This window comes from Arvicanthis niloticus, chromosome 5 (assembly GCF_011762505.2).
Source record: "Arvicanthis niloticus isolate mArvNil1 chromosome 5, mArvNil1.pat.X, whole genome shotgun sequence".
NCBI classification, from domain to species: Eukaryota; Metazoa; Chordata; class Mammalia; order Rodentia; family Muridae; genus Arvicanthis; species Arvicanthis niloticus.
The window spans coordinates 73700498-73718113 of record NC_047662.1 but is presented as its reverse complement, the minus strand read 5'-3'; positions in this window follow the sequence as shown (position 1 = coordinate 73718113).

Sequence of the window (17616 nt, the reverse complement as noted above, 5' to 3'; positions counted from 1 at the left end):
TTTTGTACCTATTTTAGTATTAAAATGTTAAATTCATCATAGATTTCAACATGAAAGAAAGATAGTTTCTCAGGTTGTGGTGAGAAAGTCCAGATTTCAGTAACAGACTGTCACTTTTTTAATTCAATACACTATCAGTGTAGGTCAGATTGGCAAGCTGAAAAGGGAAAGAACATTCTTCCTGTGCTGGACCCACATGGTACCTTATTGCTGAAGCTGTAAGTTCAAAGTATCATTTTTAAAGGCTTCAAAGTTTGCTTGTTTGTTTTTTTAACTTATGTAACATTTTCCTCAATGTTGAAAATTAAACCCCGGGGCTCATCTCTGTGAGACAAAGACTCAGCCTGAGCTCTATCTTCAGTTCTGCCTTTGAGGTTATCAGATGACTTCAGGTGCATTCATTTGTGCTTTGCTACAAGTGTGGCTAGTATTTTCCCTGGATTATAGAAAAGAAACTGAGAAACAAGGTTAAACAAATAACTTGGTTCAGCCTACTAGGACTTAGAAGAGCCCATCAAGAATAGATTCGCCGATTTTAAACCTGGTGTTCTTTCATTCCATATCATTGTCTCATATTTGTGTGAAGGTTTCAGTTCATTTATCATAGTCATGAACCACCAAGATTTGAAAATGAAAATTCAGTAGAGTCTTAGGGCATCATTCTGAAATGCAAGGATGCTGCATTTACATGTGAACCGTGAGCTTGCTTGAACATTTGGCAGTACTGTTTTGAAAGGATATGGAAGAAGTCTAAATGTATGAAGTGCTTCATTTGGGGGTAGTCCTTAAAGATTTGTAGTTCAGTAGGACTTTCTGTTCATGTTTTGCACTCTGTGTATAGATTGACATATAACTATTCACCTTCACTTTGAAATATATTTCCTGCCTACTGCCATATATTTTTTCTGTGAGTCCCAATAAGCAGTTTGTTCTTTAAACATACTTTGTCATTATATTTTATTGTATCCTTTAGAAAATAACTAAGATAATGGGGGAAAGACAATTTTGAATATTGAAATCTGAAGTTTCACTCAATGAATAATTATTTAGTCCTACATCATTCTTGGCATCACTTTAAATTATTTATGGTTTAATAAAGCAGTATCAATAATGGTTGAAACGTCTTAGCCGGGTGGTGGTGGTGCACACCTTTAATCCCAGCACTTGGGAGGCAGAGGCAGGTGGATTTCTGAGTTCGAGGCCAGCCTGGTCTACAGAGTGAGTTCCAGGACAGCCAGGGCTATACAGAGAAACCCTGTCTCGAAAAACAAAAAACAAAAAACAAAAAACAAACAAACAAAAAAAGGAAATGTCTTTTGCTCAAGTTCACAGATTTCTACATGTATAAAAGTGTATAAATAACTTTTAAAGGTAATTACATATCATATTTTACCAATTACACTAAAATCAAAATGGTGATGGCAGTTGTGTCTTGCTTTTCTTATAATGGCTGGCCTTGTTTCTTAATTTTTGATTGAACAAAAAATGGAGTCAGTACTAAATAGTGCAGATGTAAAATGAAAACATTAACCAAAAGTCTTTGATTATGCTTTCATTCCTAAGTTTTCCTTGACCATCTCATTATAAAACTATGAAGATTCTTGAAAAATTTCAGATACACTTTAGTCTCTGCATTAATGATATGATTTTTCTGTTTAGAAAATGATTCACATTGCCTTCCAGGTTACCTTCAGAGTAGAACTTACGTAGTAATAATAAAGAAGGCATCATTTACCAGAAGGTGAGATTGCATCGCAGCTTAATTCCTTACCAGGGAGCAAAATATCAGCACTCTTCACTTATGGTGTAGATGTATGCAATGTAGCCTTTTGGAAAAGTTGTACATAGAAATACTTGACAATATAACTTACAATATAAAAGTGAGTTCTTTCTAAAATTTCTCACCTTCATGTTATACACATCTGCTCTCATTTTCAAATGGTGTACTTCTATGTTTAGCATGATTATGTGACAATGTGACTAGACCTAACATATGAAAAAGACAATAATGATAGGAACAATAGGAAAGGGGACATTAAAATATTCACAAGCAAAAAAAGAACTCTATTTTCAATAAGTTTGTGAGAAGTATATATTCCACAAAATGAACATATCGAACTTTGTCAAATAGAGATCAGAATCAGTTGGTGGTCCAGTGAAAACAAAGCCTTGGGAACCTTATTCCAAAGATTCTATTTTTCTTTTTTTTTTTATTAGATCTTTCATTTACACTTCAGATGCCGTCCCCTTTCCCCATTCCCCCCCTTAGAAAACCCCTATCCCATGCCCCCTTTTCCTTTTTGCATTTATACATTTTTTTAAGAAATGTTAATCATAGGCTTTATAAGTTTGGTATTGTTCAATCAGAGGTGTAACCCACTACCCAACCTAGATATATCTACTATCTTTGACTGGTGGAGATTCATGAACATCTGCTTCCCTGTCTCCCCCCTCTATCTCTCTTTCATCACCTAGCTTCTCCTCTCCTTCTTCTTCTCCTCTTCTTACTCCTTTTCTTCCTCTCAGTACTCCTCCTACCTTAGATCCCCCTACACATCACCCTTCCTGTTAAAAGGAAACTTTTCTCTCAAAATACAATTAGAGCATAATTATGCCAATTTGTACCAGTGAGGTACAAGATAGTCCTAATACCCAGTCCATCCTTTTGTTGACCTACCAGCACCTCTGTCATCTCTCCTAACTAAAACATTTAGTTCTGAACCTGGCTTTAGGATGAATGTCAGCTGACGACCATACACTCAGATCTTTTCTCTCAAGGTAAATAGCTATAAGTTTTCAACCCCGTCAGAAATCCAGAATGACTGAGTTGACTATAATTGTGGGAAGCACAAAGCATAGCTTCTAAAACTTAGCCATTTATAGAGACCTCTGAACACCTGGACACTTGCTCTACTTCAAAACGTTGGAGCATCTGTTCTTCTGCCTTCTGGCCCAGGATCATCTGACAGACCTTAGTGCTTCAGAATTATTAAGGGCTGATTACTCTGTCTAGGCAGATATAATCAGTCGACTATTCTGCAAGTGTGTCCTTTTCTGGACAGTAATTTGTCTATAGAAGGAAAGTGGCAATTCTTGCCTAGTGGCTGTCTCACCACAACTGGAGTAACTCCAAGAATGCTCAATTTCTTCTTAGAATTTAACATAGGAAGCTGTCTGGAGCAGACAGGTCTCTAATGAAAATGAACATTAATACTGAAATGTTTGTCATGTCAATTCTAAGGATTTCTGATGTTTTGAAAACCAGCTATGCATGTAAGGTAATCTGGACTGTTGCCTGTTAACTCCACTCAGCTATTTCTAAATAAAACATAGAGAACACCCTTATAATGAACTCCAAGTCATGAATTTGCTATAGTCCCTTAACTCACCGGCTGACCATCTCAAATCAGTTAAAACAGTTGAAGAAGGACTGGGTCTAAGCTTTGTATTCCTAAGTGTGTTATACTGGTACAATGCCTATGAGAGTAACAATATTCATCTCACTCTTATATCACTAAGAAGCTCATGCCAACGAAAACCTTAAAATTTGTAAACAAAGTAAATTGGTGCCATTTAAGAATTTAAATCTTCATCTTGATATTAATTATACAGATTTCTACTAATAGGTTATGGCTATGCAATAAACCCTAGCTAATCCTCTCTATTCTGACAAAACCACTACTTTTCCCTAGAGAGACAGCCCAACATTTACCACCTTAGTCCCCATGCCCAGGGAATAGGGGCGCTGACTCATCATTAGCTTCTTCAAGCTGATTATGGGCGTTGAGATATTAGAAGAGGAGTGGGGGGGAGAGCAAATTGACAATCCTCTGATGCTGTGTCTTCGCTGCCTCCAGAAGGAATTCACGGACCTCAGAGGTTTGAGCAGGTCTGCCCAGCTTGCTTGTTGAGTAGATACACCAAGGCTGATCATTCTGCAATATACAATTCTCAAAACAAATTTTAGTATCAAGATAGTTTTTTTTTTTTAGAAGAGGGCTGACATTTTATTAAGAATGTTGGTTCTAACCGCTTTTCTATTTTTCCCCTCTTTTATTGGATATAATATTTACATTTCAAATTTTATCCCCTTACCATATTTCCCCCACCACCCAGGAACCCCTTATCCCATCCCCCCTCCTCCTGCCTCTATGAAGGTGTTTACCCACCTACCCCCAGCCTCCCTCCCCACCCTCAGATCCCCCCCCTCAGTGCTCAGCCTTCAGGGTACTAATTATCTTGTCTCCCACCTATGCCCAACAGGGCCATCCTCCCCTACATATACAGCTGGAGTCATGTGTCTCTCCCTATGTGCTCCTAGGCTGGTGGTTTAGACCCTGGGGAACTCTGGCTGGTTGGTATTGTTGCTTTCCTCACGGGGCCACCAGCCCTTAAGGTTCACGGTTCCTTCAATTTACTCTCTAACTCCTCCATTGGGAACTTTGATCAGATTAATGGATAGCTGTGGGTATCTGTCTCTGGGTATGTCAGACTCTGAGAGACCTCTAAGGCGACAGCCTTATCAGGCTGCTGTCGGCTTTCCCATCCCTACATCCCTATCAGCGTCTATTTTTGGTGACTGCCTATAGAATGAATACCCAGACGCAATGGTCTCCCTACAACCCCCACTTCAGATTCTGACCCACACTTTGTCTCCATATTTGCTCCCTTGGTTATTTAGTTACTCCTCCTAAGAAAGACCTAGACATCCTCACTTGTTCTTTCTTCTTCATGAGCTTCATGTCGTCTGGTAGTTGAATCTTTGTTGTTTCAAATTTTTTGGGCTAATCTCCGCTTATCAGTGAGTAAATACCATGTGTGTTCTTTTGTGATTGGGTTACCTCACTCAGGATGATATTTTCTAGTTCCATCCATTTACCTAAGAATTTCTCAAATTCATTATGTTTAATAGCTGAGTAATATTCCATTGTGTAAATGTACCACATTTTTTGTATCCATTCCTCTGTTGAAGGGCATCTGGGTTCTTTCCAGCTTCTGGCTATTATAAATAGGGCTGCTATGAACATAGTGGAGCATATGTCTTTGTTATTTGTTGGGGCATTTTCTGGGTATATACCCAGAAGTGGTATAGCTGGGTCCTCAGGTAGTGCTATGTCCAATTTTCTGAGGAACCCCCAGACTGACTTCCAAAGTGGTTGTACCAGCTTGCAACCCCACCAACAATGCAGGAGTGTTTCTCTTTCTTCACATCCTCGCCAGCATCTACTATCACCTGAGTTTTTGATCTTAGCCATTCTGACTGGTATGAGGTGGTATCTCAGTGTTGTTTTGATTTGCATTTCCCTGATGACTAAGGATGTTGAGCATTTCTTAAGGTGCTTCTCGGCCATTCGAGTTTCCTCAGTTGAGAATTCTTTGTTCAGCTCTGTACCCCATTTTTTAATGGGGTTATTTTGTTGTTTGGCATCTAATTTCTTGAGTTCTTTGTAAATATTCGATATTAGCCCCCTATCAGATGTAGGATTGGTAATGATCTTTTCCCAATCTGTTGGTTGCCGTTTTGTCTTGTTGACAGTGTCCTTTGCCTTACAGAAGCTTTGCAATTTGATGAGGTCCCATTTGTCGATTCTTGATCTTAGAGCATAAGCCATTGGTGTTCTGTTCAGGAACTTTTCCCCTGTGCCTAGGTATTCGAGGGTCTTCCCCAACTTCTCTTCTAATATTTTCAGTGTACCTGGCTTTATGTGAAGGTCCTTTATCCACTTGGAGTTGAGCTTTGTGCAAGGGGATAAGAATGGATTAATTTGCATTCTTCTACATGTTGACCTCCAGTTGAGCCAGCACCACTTGTTGAAAATGCTGTCCTTTTTCCACTGGATGAATTTAGCTCCCTTGTCAAATATCAAGTGACCATAGGTATGCGGGTTCATTTCTGGGTCTTCAATTCTGTTCCATTGATCGTCCTTTCTGTCTCTGTACCAATACCAAGCAGTTTTTTATCACTACTGCTCTGTAGTACAGTTTGAGGTCCGGAATGGTGATTCCCCCAGAGGTTCTTTTATTGTTGAGAATAGTTCTCGCTATCCTAGGTTTTTTGTTATTCCAAATGAATTTGTAAATTGCTCTTTCTATCTCTATGAAGAATTGATTTGGAATTTTAATGGGTATTGCATTGAATCTATAGATTGCTTTTGGCAGGATAGCCATTTTTACTAAATTAATCCTGCCAATCCAGGAGCATGGGAGATCTTTCCATCTTCTGAGATCTTCTTCAATTTCTTTCTTCAGAGACTTGAAGTTCTTGTCATACAGATCTTTCACTTGCTTTGTTAGATTCACTCCAAGATAATTTATTTTATTCGTGGCTATTGTGAAGGATGTCATTTCCCTGATTTCTTTTTCTGCCTGTTTATCCTTTGAGTAGAGGAAGGCTACTGATTTGTTTGAGTTGATTTTATATCCAGCCACATTGCTAAAGTTGTTTATCAGGTTTAGGAGTTCTCTGGTGGAAGTTTTAGGTTCACTTAAGTATACTATCATGTCATCCGCAAATAGTGAAATTTTGACTTCTTCCTTTCCTATTTGTATCCCTTTGACTTCCTTTTGTTGTCTAATTGCTCTAGCTAAGACTTCCAGTACTATATTGAATAGGTAAGGTGAGAGTGGGCAGCCTTGCCTAGTCCCTGATCTTAGTGAGATTGCTTCAAGTTTCTCTCCATTTAGTTTGATGTTGGCTACTGGCTTGCTGTATATTGCTTTTACTATGTTTAGATATGGGCCTTGTATTCCTGATCTTTCCAAGACTTTTAACATGAAGGGATGTTGAATTTTGTCAAATGCTTTCTCAGCATCTAGTGATATGACAATGTGGTTTTTCTCTTTGAGTTTATTTATGTAGTGGATTACATTGATGGATTTCCGAATATTGAACCATCCCGGCATTCCTGGGATAAAGCCTACTTGATCTTGATGGATAATTGTTTTGATGTGTTGTTGGATTTGGTTTGCGAGAATTTTATTGAGTATTTTTGCATCAATATTCATAAGAGAGATTGGTCTGTAGTTCTCTTTCTTTGTTGGGTCTTTCTGTGGTTTAGGTATGAGTGTAATGGTAGCTTCATAGAATGAATTGGGTAGTGTTCCTTCTGTTTCTATTCGATGGAATAGCTTGAAGAGGATTGGTATTAGGTCTTCCTTGAAGGTCTGAAAGAATTCTGCACTGAAACCATCTGGCCCCGGACATTTTTTGGTGGGAAGATTTTTAATGACTGTGTCTATTTCTTTAGGCGTTATGGGACTGTTTAGGTGGTTTATCTGCTCCTTGTTTAACTTTGGTACCTGGTATCTATCTAGAAAATTGTCCATTTCCTCCAGATTTTCCAATTTTGTTGAGTATAGGCCTTTGTAGTAGGATCTGATAATTTTTTTAATTTCCTCTGTTTCTGTTGTTATGTCTCCCTTTTCAGTTCTGATTTTATTAATTTGAATGCTGTCTCTGCGCCCTTTGGTTAGTCTGGCTAAGGGTTTGTCTATCTTGTTGATTTTCTCAAAGAACCAGCTCCTGGTTTTGTTGATATTTTGTATAGTTCTTTTTGTTTCGACTTGGTTGATTTCAGCCCTGAGTTTGATTATTTCCTGCCATCTACTCCTCTTGGGTATACTAGCTTCTTTTTGTTCTAATGCTTTCAGGTTTGCTGTCAAGTTGTTGATGTATGCTCTTTTCACTTTCTTTTTGTGAGCACTTAGAGCTATGATTTTTCCTCTTAGTACTGCTTTCAATGAGTCCCACATGTTTTGATATGATGTGTCCTCATTTTCATTTAAATCTAAAAAGTCTTTAATTTCTTTCTTAATTTCTTCCTTGACCAAGTTATCATTGAGTAGAGCATTGTTCAGTTGCCAAGTGTATGTCGGTTTTCTGATGTTTTTGTCCATGTCAAATACAAGTCTTAATCCATGGTGGTCTGATAAGGTACTGGGGATTATTTCAATCTTTTTGTATCTGTTGAGGCCTGTTTTGTGACCAATTATATGGTCTATTTTCGAGAAGGTACCATGAGGTGCTGAGAAGAAGGTATATTCTTTTGTTTTAGGATGAAATGTTCTGTAGATGTCAGTTAAGTCCAATTGGTTCCTAACTTCTGTTAGTTTCATTGTGTCTCAATTTAGTTTCTGTTTCCATGATCTGTCCATAGCTGAGAGTAGGGTGTTGACATCTCCCACTATTATTGTGTAGGGTGCAATGTATGCTTTAAGTTTTAGTAAAGTGTCTTTTATGTATGTGGGTGCCCTTACATTTGGGGCATAGATGTTGAGAATTGCAAGTTCTTGGTACATTTTTCCTTTCATGAATATGAAGTGTCCTTCTTTATCTTTTTTGATTACTTCTGGTTAAAAACTGATTTTATTTGATATTAGAATCGGTACTCCAGCTTGTTTCTTGGGACCATTTGCTTGGCAGATTGTTTTCCAACCTTTTACTCTGAGGTAGTGTCTGTCCTTTCCACAGAGGTGCGTTTCCTGAATGCAGCAAAATGTTGGGTCCTGTTTACGTATCCAGTCTGATAGTCTATGTCTTTTTACTGGAGAATTGAGTCCATTGATATTAAGAGATATTAAGGAAAAATGAGTGTTGTTTCCTGTTATTTTTGTTATTGGCATTGGAGATATGTTTGTGTAGCTACCTTCTTTTACGGTTTTTGGAAGATTACTTTCCTGCTTTTTCTAGGTTGTAGTTTTCCTCCTTGTGATGGAGTTTTCCACCAATTATCCTTTGAAGTGCTGGGTTTGTGTTGAGATACTGTGTAAATTTGGATTTGTCATGGAATATTTTGGTTTCTCCATCAATAATGATTGACAGTTTTGCTGGGTATAGTAGTCTGGGCTGACATTTATGTTCTTTTAGGGTCTGTATGATATCGGTCCAGGATCTTCTGGCTTTTATGGTCTCTGGTGAGAAGTCTGATGTAATTCTTATAGGTCTGCCTTTATATGTTACTTTGCCTTTTTCCCTTACTGCTTTTAGTATTTTTTCTTTGTTTTGTACATTTGATGTTTTGACTATTATGTGGCGGGAAGTATTTCTTTTCTGGTCTAAACTATTTGGAGTTCTGTAGGCTTCTTGTATATTTATGGACATCTCTTTCTTTAGGTTAGGGAAGTTTTCCTCTATAATTTTGTTGAGGATATTTACTGGTCCTTTAAGTTGGGAGTCTTCCCCCTCATCTATTCCTATTATCCTTAGGTTTGGCCTTCTCATTGTGTCTTGGATTTCTTGTAAATTTTGGGTTAGTAGCTTTTTGTATTTTGCATTTTCTTTGACAGTTGTGTCAATGTTTTCCATGGTATCTTCTGCACATGAGATTCTCTCTTCCATCTCTTGTATTCTGTTGGTAATACTTGTGTCTATGACTCCTGATCGTTTTTTTAAGTTTTCTATCTCCAGGGTGTTCTCCCTTTGTGATTTCTTTATTGTTTCTACTTCCATTTTTAGATCCTGCATGGTTTTGTTTAATTCCTTCTCCTGTTTGGTTGCATTTTCTTGCAATTCCTTAAGGGATTTTTGTGTTTCCTCTCTAAGGGTTTCTATCTGTTCTTTGAGAGTGTTATTTATGTCTTTCTTAAAGTCCTCTATCATCATCATGAGAAGTGATTTTAATTCTGAATCCTGCTTTTCTGGTGTGATGGGGTGTTCAGGGCTTGCTATGATGGGGGAACTGGGTTCTGATGTTGCCATGTAACTTTGATTTCTGTTGCTTACGTTCTTGCGCCTGCCTTTTGCCATCTGGTTAATTCTAGTGCTACCTGTACTTCTGTCTCTGATTGAAGCCTGTCTTTCCAGTTGTCTCGCTTGTGTTTGGTCTTCTAGGAGTCCAGATGTCTTTGTGATTTTTTCCAGCTGCCCTGATTACAGTGGTATCTCTAGGATGCCTCAGGATATGGTGCCTCCTATGTAGCAGTCCAGCTAGATGTCTGCTGTTCTGGGTGCAGTGTCTCCTCTTGGATATCTCAGGGTATGTTGTCTGACACTCTGAGTTCAGTTGTTCCTCTGTGGCTCTGGGTTGAGCGGACCTTCCAGTATGTCTCAGGCGGTGACCGGGGTCCACACAACTGCAGACCTGGTAGAGGTCTGGTCCGGGACTCAGACCCGGGAGATGGGCAGAAAAGGGGTACTAGCCGGCAGGGGCGCAGGGGAAGGGGTGCGGGGAGGGGTATCTGCTGGGTTCTGAGCACTCAGGGCGCCCAGCTATGAGCTCAGGGTAGTATGTGGGTTTTCCTATCTAAAGCTGGTTGTGGGATCTTTGAACCCCCCCCCCCCGAATATGTCTGGCGGAATCCGGGGTGCACTCACCCGCAGGCCTCAGACCGGAGGAGGGGTGAGCAGCAGAAGGAGCGTGCTAGCGCTGGCTATGGGTTCTATGGATCCCCCAGAATGTGTCTGGCAGAATCCAGGGTGCACTCACCCGCCGGCCTCAGACTGGAGGAGGGGCGAGCGGCGGAAGGGGCGTGCTAGCACTGTCTATGGGTTCTATGGATCCCCCAGAATGTGTCTGGGGGACTCCGGGGTGCACTCACCCGCAGGCCTCAGACTGGAGGAGGGGCGAGCAGCGGAAGGGGCGTGCTAGCGCTGGCTATGGGTTCTGTGGATCCCCCATAATGTGTCTGGATGACTCCTGGGTGCACTCACCCACAGGCCTCAGACTGGAGGAGGGGTGAGCGGTGGAAGGGCAGATTCTATTTTTCAATTCAAACAGGCCTAGGGTTTATCCTTTGATCAGACTTTAAAGAAACACTGAGAAAGGGATGAGTTACAGTCTAAGCAGTAACAACACAGAGATTGTTAATAAAGGAGATGGTGTCCTACCCTAGAAACATATAAAGTCTAGATACCTAAATAGCATGTGAGTTTAGAAAGATGCAGAACTAGTGCTGATATCTGCTCTCCCTCTCATCCAACCCCTTACCTAATCTGTAGATGGTATCTGTCTTATGGTTAACATTGTTTTGAGAAAACACCACTGCAGAAGCAACATGGGGCAGGCGGGGGGAGGAAGGTGTACTAAGCTTGTAATTTTATATCATTGTCTATTCTTGAGTGAAGGAAAGGAACTTAAACAAGAAAGGAACCTGGGGAGCATGATCTGATGCCAAGACTATGTAGGTAAGCTGTATATGGTTTGTTTCTTATGGCTTTCTCAATTTGCTATTATATAGAACCCAGGACCACCATCCCAAGAGTTGCCTCACCTGCAGTGGACTGGGCTTTCCTCCAGACACCAAACCTAAACACTATTACTGATGCCAAGAAGTGCTTGCTGACAGGAGCCTAGTATAGCTGACACATGAGAGGCTGTACCAGTGCCTGACCAATACAGATGTGGATGCATGCAGCCAATAATCAGACTGAGCATGGGAACCCCAATGTAGGAGTTAGGGTAAGAACTGAAGGAGCTGAACGGGTGTGAAACCCCATAGGAAGAACAACAATATCAACTAACAAGACTTCTCAAAGCTCCCAGGGACTAAACCACCAACCAAAGAGTACACATGGAGGGGCCTATAGCTTCAGCTGCATATATAGCAGAGGATTGCCTTATCTAGCATTAATGAGAGGGGAGTGCCTTGGTCCTGTGGAGTTTCGATGACTCAGAGTAGGGGAACACTAGGGCACTGACACAGGAGTGGGTGGGTAGGAGAGCAAGATTATAGAGGCAGGAGTTGGGGAAAGGGGTGGGGGTTTGTAGAGGGGAAACTTGGAATGGGGATAATATTTGAAATGTAAATAAATAAAATAACCTATAAAAATGAAAAAAAGAACATACTCTATATACTTGCCTGCAGCCTAACTTGTGAAGGTCTTTTCTCAATTGTTGTTCCTGCTTTTCAGATGACTATACCTTATATCAAGTTGAAATAGAACTAGCTATCATAGTAACCTGTGATATCTAGAGGTACCATGAAAAGTCATCCATAGAAATAAGTGAATTCCAACTAGGTTTATTTTGCTGCTAATTGTAGACATGTCTTGGATGGGAACAAAAAAATGTGCAGAACTGAAAACAGTATATTTATAAATGTATTAATGGTGGTATCTCTTGTATTTAGACTATTAACTATTCTCCAAAGGTCCATATGCTGAAGGCATATTGGCCACTATTAGAAGGTAGTAGGGACTTTCACAGGATGGGTCAATTAGGAAGCATTACAGCCAGTAGGGTTTATGCCTTTATAGAGGCATACCTATTCCACTTTCTTTCTCTAAGAGGTCACAAAGCAACCTATTGGCCTAACTATGATTAGCGAATCTCCAACTTGAGCTAAAATAAGTGTTTTATTAAGTTGATGAATGCAGAGCAGAGTAATACAGCGTGACTTAAGTGAGAGAGTATTTTTCTATTGAAAAAATACAAATAACCCTTCTATCTTAAATATATTCAGCCTTGAACATGTTCTGTTAACCATAATGAAGCAAAAAGAATCCTATTTACTTATTCAAGTGGGAAAATTTTTTAAAAAATGAAAGTGCCAAAGATAAAAATTTCAAGTCTTTGAATTTCAAGGAGAAATAACTTGGAGAGATGAGAAACAAGGTAAGTTCTACATTTCTCAATCTTACTGTGCAGAGTGAGATTTCTGGGTAGAGAGCATGGATCAAGTGAACACAGATCAGGTAACTACAGAGCCAGGAGGTCTTAATTCACTGAGGCAGAGTCTTCAGCTAAATTTCAGTCAGTAAATATGTATGCAGAAACTAAAGAACACCACCTCTAGACAACAAGACTAAAGGAGAGATTCTCAGAGCACAGAAAAGAACTGCATAGTTCCTATTCTCAGAAGCCAGAGTACTAACTTCATAAAACAAAAGAAAACCAAAAAAAAAAAAAAAAAAAAAATCCCAAAAAAACCCAAAACAAAACAAAAACAAAACAAAAAAACAAGTCTTCAGAGGGTTTTTTTTCAGTGATGGGGGAAAAACAAGTCTGAGACACAACTTTTCTGAAAGACACAGTCACCAAAGTGCTTTCAAGTGGCTAGAAAAGTTATGGATAACACAAGTTTGTTAATGATCATCCACTCTTAAAAGCACCACAGGAGCAATTGGCAGCTCAGATGAGTTTAATGGAGAACTTTCCCAAATGTGTAATTCAGAAATTGCATCTCTGTCTACAACCCTTTACAGAAAAGTTATGAAGGGGAGGCACTTCTTACTTGGACAGCTACCACCATTTTGATACCTAGTGCCACTATCTCTTTGCCCCCAAATACAGAAGGCAGTATAAATTTCAAGTCAATATCTTTTACAAGCAAATGCCAAAACTATAAACACAGTTTAGAAAAAATGGTATTAACAACATAACAAAAATGTTTATGGCATTTTCCCCAGTTGTGTCTTTTGATCTTAATAGATACCAGGCACACAATGATAAACACACATATATTCAGGCAAAACACACATACACAGAAAATATAAAATAAACACCTTTTAAAAATCAGGGAAAAGGCAAAGATGTCTATTATTACCACTCAAAGTATACTGTGAAGTCAATACAATCAGGTAAGATAAAGAAACAAGTAATATCTAATGGAAAAACAGAAAAGACAATTATCTAGCACGAAACTGTAAAACTCTACGAAACTTAGAACTAGTGGTTGAAGTTATCAAAGCTATATGCTCAAAGACTAATTTGCATTTTTATGAGGGTTACTTTTTAAATGTATGAACAATGAAGAATGAGAGCATATGAAAATGTACCAGCAAAGAGCATAAAGTCAAACAGAAAGTAAAACAAACATACATAAAAAATAAGACCGAGCAATGAAAAGCAAGCAAATAATAACAGCAATGAAAAAAACCAACCAATCAAAAACAAACAAACAAACAAAACAAAAGAGTAGAGGAAAACTTAGTGGAAGAATGAGCAGTCAAGCATGTATGATATGTATAAAAAGACAAGGCATAGACTCAGTAAAGCCCTTTGCAAACTATACAGCAGATAATAATCTTATATCCTTTGTTAGTATAAAAAAATATAAAAACTTAAAGCAAATAATAAAAAAAATTTAAATTTCTGCTAAAGAACTTATGCTAAAATAACATATACAGATATGTGCTAAAATAAATATTATGTTTTCATGGTACCCAAAGCAACTCACTGCTAACTTTTAGGGATTCATTTTATTAGTTACAACTTCTAAGGAGAAAGAAATAGTCATTTATCCTCCATTCTTCCATGTCTATACTTCAAAGTAACTAAGTAACTGATAAGTATGAAGGTATGCAACATTCACCATAAAGGAAGTCTTTTTTCACCAATAAAAATCACTATTGGTAATATGATGAAGTTTTCCAATTTAGTCATCCATTGATAGAAAATAGAAATGACAAAAAGTATTCAACAATAGTGGAATTAGAAGATGAAACTTTATGAGGTAGGTGAACCTGCATGCCAAGATTTTATCTCTATCCTATATCATCATCTTAGCAAGAACCCTAAGACTCCACCCTTCAAGCAGAATCATGATGTGAGACTCAAAAGAGCACGAAGACTCCACCCATATACTAAATCATGGCAAGATATAAGAAGATCACCCAGACTCTAGCCTACATCATAATGTGACATCAGAAGAGAACAAGGACCCCACCCCCATTCCAAACCATGATGTGAGGTCAGAAAAAGCATCAAGACTCCAGCATCCATTTCAGACCCTTCAGTATGGTATGTATCCCATATAGCTGGTATATCAAAACATTTTCACCATCTTGGGCCTTATGAGAAGGCAAAGGAACAGGCATGCAGTATAATTTCTATCCCAGATGGTGAGGAAGTCAGTTTGATACTATGAAGTCAGTTTGTATGCTGAGGCTATGATTCCTTTCCATAAAGTGTTGTATAGCCACTTTCAATAGTGCCTATCAGCATCTTTTATAGAATGTCAGGATATGCTGATTTCATTTCATTAAAATCTACTTCCATGTGGTCAAACACACAGCCAGCCTATTTAAAAAGAAGAACTCTAGATTCTTCAGAAATTCATACCCTATACTTTTTCTTTGCTTTTCTTTTTTTCTTTCTTTCTTACTTGCTTTTTAAGATTTTATTTTATGTATATGATTATATTGTCATTGACACACCAGAAAAAGATATTAGATTTTTATTACAGATTGTTAAAAGCCAGCATGTGTTTGCTGTGAATTGAACTCATAACCCTTGGAAGAGTAAAACAGTGTTCTTAACCACCCCCCCCCTATGTTTTTTCTTAGGAGCATTTGAGTGAAATTGGGAGGCAATTTTAATTATATATTTTTTATTTTGATAGAAAATGACTTTTCAATGTATACCAAATACAATAGTTATGTTTAATCTATGCTGGCATAGGAATTTTCTTCATTAAATAGGAAGACTTTGCTATTTCTTTTTATCTGCAAATAAATTCCTACCAACAGATATTTGTTTTCACCTAATGCCTTTTTAGAAAACAACATCGTATCCAACTGGTGACAAACATGGAGGGATCATCAAACATTTGTAATTTTATTCTATCCATTAATATAAAGAGAAGAGGGTACTGACTGAACCAAGAATCATGAGAATAAGAAAAGATTGATGTTATTGAAAGTTGTAGGAAAACCATAATTACTATCAGAAACTATACTGCTCCCATCTTCTCTAGGTAGAAACATGTAGGTCTTAAAAAAATGATATATTTTTTGTAAGAATAGCTGATTTTAGATCTGTATTTCTCTTAAAGTATAGGCAAAGACATTTGAAGAATCACTGAAATATAGCAGGACATTTTTTCTGAAGTGGCAACAATCAGACTCACTGCTTTCATCTCTTCCTACCTCTCAATTTTGGGTCATTCCTTATGATGATGATGCAGCCACCTGAGAGAACAATGCACAAATGAGAGGTTATGCTAAAGCATATTATGATGGCTTTAACTATGCTTAGACAAAAGTATTTTGTGGTACCATCCATTGATAAGAAGTTAATAGAACACTTGTCATACAGAAAAGTTAATACCCTTTAGGGCTTGGCCTGGTTGTGTGAAATACCTTACATTCTGGCCATGCAGCACATATCTAATACTAGTAGGTAAAATTTGAAATATAAGTAAGTCATAGTAGATCTTTGCTTCAGTTATAGAAAGCTTAGATAGAGAAGACAATCAGAATATGATTTTTTAAATACGTACTAAAGTAGTATTTGTATAAAATCAGAAAAAGAATAGGTGGAAACAAATGAGATAGATATTCCTGAACTTGACTACTTCTGGAATGAACTACAATCCAGAAAAGGAGGGCACACCTGTGATCCAGATCTTGAGGCTAGAAGACCCAGGCTTCTGACCTGGATCTTGACATGGAGATCTTGAGGTATAGTGGCCATGAAAAGCATAGGTCCAGGAAAGGCAGTGCCTTTAATCCCAAAAGAGTGAGACAAGCAAATCTCTGAGTTCAAGGCCAGCCTGGGACAAAGAAAGTTCCAAATCCAGGTGGGATGTCACATATATTAATTTGGGTCACACTGTCAACTATAAGGACATTGGAAGGAGGAAGACTCATCCTTCTTTACATGCTTTCTCTTACTTGTCAGCACATCTGTTGGAACACGCTTCTTCAGGATTCCTGCTTATATAGAAGGCCAGCTTAAATAACCAGCCCTGTGAGACTGAGCTACTACTAGATTCTTGGACTCCCTATTTATAGCTGCCCATTGTTGTCTTAGTTGGACAGTAGGCTGTAAATCATTACAACAAATTTCCTTAATATATAGATACATTCCATAAGTTCTGTGACTCTAGAGGACCCTGACTAATACAACATAATATTCCAAAGAAGAGATGACTGAAATGTAGGAAAGAAAACTACAGCAAAGAAGTTGTTAAAATTGTGAATGATAAGCAATTGTGCAGTAGTTTCCATAAGAATAAAACCATCTACCTTGGAATGAAATTCATTAAGACATAGGGTATTCTAAAACAATGTTGAAAATTCTACCCTGCAGGGACATCAGAAACTACACAACTCAAAGGCTTCAGAAAGTGCCTGACACTGGACAGATTTACTAGGTCCTTCTCTCCAAGTATATGAACTCAGTGAGGACCTATGCTAGATGTTCTCAGATAAAGCTGAGCTTCCTAGAAGAGGCTTGACCACAGAGCCTCCTCAAAATTCAAGACAAGGTCTGCTTTCTGAAAGAAGCAGAGATCAGCAAGCTACCTAGAAGAGGCTAAGACCACCTGCCTTTTTGAAAGTTACAGCCTCTAAACTGTTCATGAGCATGCAGACTGTACAGTGTGTGTCCTCTTTGTTCCAGGTTCATGGAATTCTGCTATGTTGGGATGTATTTTTGATGAAGCAACTGTCTTTGAGTCATTTCTTCTCCTCTAACTAACACCTCACTTAGAAGTAACCTCTGTAAAATTCATTGGTTCACAAGTCAAGCTCCATTGGTATCCTTGCTTTGTTCTGTTGTTCATGTCCCATATGAGGTGAGTAGATATTTGTTTATATCTCACCAGGAACAGGTAACACAAGAGTGGTCTTACTTTACAGGCAACCTAACAAGCGTGAGTTCTTGGTACCTGACATAGGTACCAATGAATATGCATTTTTGTGCTTCCTGGTTCCTTTTGTTTTCTTCCCATACT